Source organism: Vitis riparia, chromosome 2 (assembly GCF_004353265.1).
Source record: "Vitis riparia cultivar Riparia Gloire de Montpellier isolate 1030 chromosome 2, EGFV_Vit.rip_1.0, whole genome shotgun sequence".
In the NCBI taxonomy this organism is placed as follows: Eukaryota; Viridiplantae; Streptophyta; class Magnoliopsida; order Vitales; family Vitaceae; genus Vitis; species Vitis riparia.
In genome coordinates, this window is record NC_048432.1 from 14,555,893 (window position 1) to 14,562,322 (window position 6,430).

Here is a 6,430-nt window from a genome sequence, read left to right on the forward strand (position 1 = left end):
ATGCATCCTGCCCATAAAAAAAATGAGAATGCTTGCAACCCGACAGAAATGAATCTTCTGTAATGGGAACTCCGGTAACTTTGGTTGTCGCGATGACGTACAAGGACGGATGATCCGTCGGAAATGAGAGCTTGACCTTCATCCTAAGAATCATCCGACTTAAGTTTTGGACCCGTGCCTGGTATGTTCAGTCTAATCGCCATTCTCCAGATTTATCCAACAAGAAATTTCTATCTCTGGCTCGCTTAGACTTGTATTGATGACAAGGTTCCCCAATCATACAAGAAACCCATAGGTGCAGGTCTAAGTCTTACAAGATATATCACCTCATACCATTCATCTAAAGTTTTCCTCATCTCCTACCTCCTCTTCATTGGACCCTTTTGATCGCCTCCAAATTCGTGCGAAACAAAACCAATACTATTCTCTTTTCCATTGCTAGTATCGATGATAACCAAGAACAAAAAAGCAAACTACTAAAGCTATAAAATAAGCAGTAGGCATTGCCAGTCATTATCTTAAAAATAATGAAACTAAGAGAGGATTGGAAGACCAGGAGCAGAGAGCTAAAGGTTCCAAAAAAACAGAGCATCCATGATCCCAACCCGATTAACACCCCTACTTCCTTCAAGTTGATAGTGGACTCCAGTTGTTTTATCAGTTACAAGAAGCCAATCTATATTTCCGGGTTTCCATTCATAGAAAGAAACTCAAGTACAGAAGCCAAAACAGAGACCCGGATTGGAACACACGCGTACAAAATAGAAAGAAACAGAGGATATAATGAAATGGAGCTTTAAAAGAGAATGAACATAGACCAAACACCCAATAAATATGAAGAGACGAAATTCGTTTTTCTTTATATTTGGATTTAAAGGTCGGCAGATTGAACCAGGAAAATATCTTAAGAGAAAAAAAAAACCAAGATGCAAGAAGGGTTTTTTTTTTTTTTTTTAAATATGAAATGACCAAACAAAGCACAATTACATTATTCCAAAATGAAGTCAGAGAAACAAAAACTAGCCACCATGACCAACCAACCAATGCGACCTCACGAACAATGCAAAATAATCACATGAAGAAGTAATAAGAGAATGGGATGATCATTAATAATCCATAAACCTAAACAATCTTACCAGGTAATGCTCTCCTCCAACAGCAGTTTGTTTGGCTTCCGCTTCCCTCCTTCTCCTGGCTTCCGCTTCCCTCCTTCTCCTGGCTTCCTTCGACTTAGCCAAAAGTCTTTTTTCTTCTCCTCGTTTCTTCCAGATCTCACCCAAAAGAACCCACCTTTTCACTAGCTCGTTTTCCTTCCAAGCTGGTACCACCTTCTACGACCCGCTCCACTGTTTCTAGTTCAACAAGTCTCCATCCATCATCTCTTGCTCAGAGATGTCTCTCTCATCAACCACCACCATAGGCAAGCCGCCACACGTTCATGCATGGAGCTTCATGAGAGGTGTCCCCCACCCAAATGCTCTCCAACTCTTTAATAAAAGCAAATGAAAAAAACTAAAAAACATTTGGTTTGCAAAAATATGGGGTCTACAAAGATAAATATGAAAAACAATTTAAAATAAAAGGATAATATAAATTTAAAATAAAATATAAATTTTTAAAAAATAAATAGAAAAACAAAAAGTATATATAAATATTTTAAAAAAAAAATTGTGTTTTTTGAAAAATCATATTAATTGGTGAATTTTTGGCTTCATGTGTGTGTTGTTTTGACGTTGAAATATTTGTCCAAAACCATTATTTTGTTTATTTTTGTGCAATCAATAATTAGTAGTCGGTTTCGTTTAATAATTTTTATTTATAATTATTTTTCATATTTATAAATATTTTAATAAAAGATAATTAAAACATTTTTTTCGTAACAATTCTCAAAAACATATTTTGAAAACAATTTACGACGAAACTTTTTTTACGTCTTTTTAAATTAAAAAACAAAAAACCTTTGTTGACAATAATTCTCGAACCTAACCTTTTAAGGGCTGGATTATAAGTGAAGATGCACAGGGCTGGATGTGAGACTATGGAGTATGGACGGGGATTCTAACTTTTCTGAGGATTGAAAGGTCTTACACCTGTTAGGCGACCATAAGTGTACAGTCAACCCTGGCTGCATCGGGATTCGCGTCTCCTGGATGTCCGTACATCTGATCTAACGGAGATTCCGCCAGTTCTCACAATCCAATGGTTCTAAGGTTGGGCCTCCCAATTGATTATATGTGATAGGCCTAGGCCCAGATCCAACCCATTTTCATTAGAGACTGAATCAAGCCAGGCCATACTACTAAATGGGCTAGACATTCATGTCAACCCATTCTGTGGGCCTGGGCCAGATGATAGCGTGGGGTCCTCGCCTTTCCTATTGGATGTTTGTTTCAAGGGAAACAAATAAATCTCAAATAATAATAAAAATAAAGAACTAGAAAAAAGTGGGTTTTTTTCTCACTAACTTAAAAAATGATTTAAAAAAATTTAGTATTTTTTCATAATTTTTAAAATTAATAAGTCAAAACCCATTTTCCTCTATATTTTTTATTATTATTATTATTTAAGGATTTTTTTCTTCTTCATAAATAAATATTTTAAGAAAAGATGAGATTTTTTTTTTCATAAACAAACATTTAGAAAAATGAGGTAGTTTAAAGAGTTGGAGCATTAGAAATGGTGAAACTCGTGCTCACCCCTTTTGCTCAGGAGGGCCGCCGACCATCCGTCCTTTCCCTCACGATTCTGTCCATCTCCGGTGACGTCGAGACCCAAGAAGGGTCAATCATCATAGTTTTCGACGTGGTCTTTCCATCCATGGGGTCGGATCGACGAGATTATGCTCGAAAAGGGTCGAAAATCGCGCTACAAATAAGGGGGAAAATTGGACTTTTTGGATACTATTTGCACTATTCATAAAATTGTAAATGAGTTTAGATTTTGTAGGGAATAAGATTTATGCTTTTTTTTTTTCGACTGTATTGAGTATTTTATTTTAGAATAAGTTGAGGTTAATTTCAAATATTTTAATTGTTTGAAACATTTTCTTTGTCTTTGTTTTATTTTACTTTCAATTAAGAGATAGAAGTACAAATAAAATGTAATATATAACTATTTTTTAATTTTTTTTTTCATGTAAAATTATTGATGTCATGATTGGTAGCGAAGAAAATCTGAAAAGAAAAAAAATCTGAGTCTTGGCGATTGACATTCTGATGACTATCAATTCTAAATGGATATGCATTATCAGAAGGAAAGAGAGAAAAAGAAAAAGAAAAAGAAAAAAGGGATTATTGGCTACCAATTATGCAAAGTTGGGGGTGGGGGCTTCTGCCTTACTCCCACTTGATTTTTCAACTTTAAAACGAAATCAGGTCGAGAAACAAAAGGGTGGGGGCTGCCTTACTTCCACTTGATTTTTCAACCTTAAAACGAACTCAGGTCCCGAAACTTAAAAGTTGCCTTTTAACTTTTGTTGTTGAAGGGACTCGAATCCCCAACAAAAAAACTGACCTGAAGCTTGATCTACCAGTGGTTATATATAAGACACTAAACATATTTATTTTCAAATTCATCTTATAAACAAAATATTAAAAAAAATATTTTAGAGAACAAATTAATTATAATTATTTTATAATTAAATAAAAAATTTTATTTAATTGATTACAAAAAATATAAAAATTATAATAATAATTTTCTTCATAGTATTTTTAATATCATTAATATATTAATTAAATATTAAAAAATTATACATATATCATAATTTATTTTATATTATTTAATACAATTAAATTATTCATAATTTTAATAATAAATATATTTTAAAATTAAACATATTATAATCAAATATAGAAATAATATTTAATATAATTTAATAATAAATATATATTTATACAATTCATATTTTTTTTATTACAATATTATTATCAAATATGATAAATCGTATTATACATATTAAATTATTTAATAAAACAAAATTAAAATATTTATTATACTTCTAATTACATTTTTATAATGTTTTTCTTATATTTTAATGAATTTTAATTTTTTTTTCTAAAATATCCTAGATATATCCATTATTACCAATATTTTTATCCTTGATGGAGCCATTATGATCTAGTCCCATGCTGAATTTGAGGGTGGACTGCCTCACTCCCACTTGATTTAAACCTTAAAACCCCTCTCAACTGCACACATTAATAAAAAATAATTCACTTCATACTTCATAGCCTGGATGGTCCACCCCTGTTCTATTTTTCATTTGGATATTTACACCCACCCATCCTTCCAATAATGCCGATTAATACACTACACGTAGCACTGTTAATAATAAAGGGAATTCATTTCCTTTTTTTTATTCCATTTGCAGATGTTTGATTCTAGAAAAAAAATATACATGTATTTTTGTTAGAACTTATTAACCCAAATTCTATTTGGTCCCAACTAAAAAACTCGGGTGATGAATCTAAAATTATGAAATTTTTGAAGAGGTATGTTGTGGTAGGGGAGGGACTGGGTCAATAGAATCTAGGGTTACCCCTGCGATATAGACTTGCTTTGCAAATTAGTCTCCTACATATAATTAATATATAGTACATGTGTGATGATGTAAATGATTTTGGGTTGTGATATTTATGTTAGTTGTTTGCATCTCTTCCCTTTTATAACCATTTTTAATATAGTAGATTTTTTTCTTCTTTGTCCGTAGTTTTTCTCGTTCGGGGTTTTCCATATAAATCTATATGTTCTTATTCCGCTTATGTTTTTTATTGTCTAATTCTCTTTATTGCGTAACAATTTTAAATTATTTTTCAATGGATGAAAATAATATGGATTTAAAAAATTTTGATATTGTTTGTTTCATATTTTTTTTCAAAACGAGTTAAGACCTATTTTTCCCATAAACAAATATAATCATATTGATTCTTTCAATTGACTAAAATTAAATGACAGGATCTTTTTAACATGAAAATTCATTACAATGATTTTGAAGAGTATAAACATTTCTCTATTAAATTCCTTTGTAAAAAAAATATCATAATCCCGTCAAACAAACCAAATTTATTGTTTCTATCAAAATGAACTATAAACACTATTTTAATGTAACATAGTATTTGTTTTATTTTATTTTTTCAAATGAAGATGTATGTGATGATTTTGGAAAATATATCTTTCTCCATTGAATTACTTTATAGTCAAAATCCTGTATGTAACTCTATGCTTTAAAAGAACTTAACTAAGAGAGTGGTTGATAAATCAATTTAATGACTTAATAATTTAATTTAAGTCATTAAATGAATTAAGCATATTCCATAAAATAATCTAATATTATAATTTAAAATTATTTAGTTTTAAATATTAAGTCAAAATAATTAACCTGTTATTAATTCCATATCCTATTTATCTCATTTACTCCATACTCATGATGTTATATTTTAGAATTATTATTTCATATCACGAGTCATTGTTTATAATAAATATTTTATGGTTATCTATGAAATGTTTTTGAAAATGTGAATCTAAATAATGAACTACACCTAGAGGGGGGTGAATAGGTGTTGTAGAACAATTTAAAAATTCTCCCAACAAAGATTACCTAACCTTAAACTATCTTAATGTCAAGAATTTTTTTCTTCTAATAACTTTTCAACAAAGCAAAACATCCACAAACAATAATGTATGCATCAACACTCTCCCAACAATTTATAAATGCAAAACACATGCAAATGCTTCAACACTCCTAAAAAAAAAATCAAAATATAGAGTGAGAGAAAGAGACAATGAACACCGGATTTTTAACGTGGAAAACCTCCGAAGAGATCAAAAACCACGGGCCTATCACCGATTAAAAACTCCACTATGAAGAATAAAAACTGAGTACAAGGTTTTACCTAGCTCAAGCCAACCAATCCTTCCCGGAATACTTGACTAGTACCTTCATTTTCAGCTTCTCCTTTTGGAGCACACTTGGAGTCCACACCAAGCTCAATCTCGGCCTCTTCTTGAATCCACACAAGAAGAAAATGGGTTTTTGCACAACCCAAATAGAATGAGAGATTTAGATGTGAATGAAGGAATGAATCAACCCATTTATTGCTCAAGAAAATCCATTGAAAACTAATTTTGAAAACATTAAGAGAAGTGAATTTTCTTTGCAATCAAAAACCCCAACTTAAGAAAGCAAAAATGAGAAAATGAAGAACACTTGGAGTGTGGCTGCTCTCCCCACGTTTTCAGTAGTCTCTCTACCCAGAAAATGAGAGAAGATTGGTTTTTAAAGTGTAAAAAGAAACCCTTAATCTAATGACTGAGATTTGATAAAAAAAACATTAGTTGGATAGATCCACCCCTACACCTGGATCGATCCAGAAACAGAGGAATGAAAGTCTTGCACCAAAAACCATTTTTCCCAACTTTCTAACACATTTAA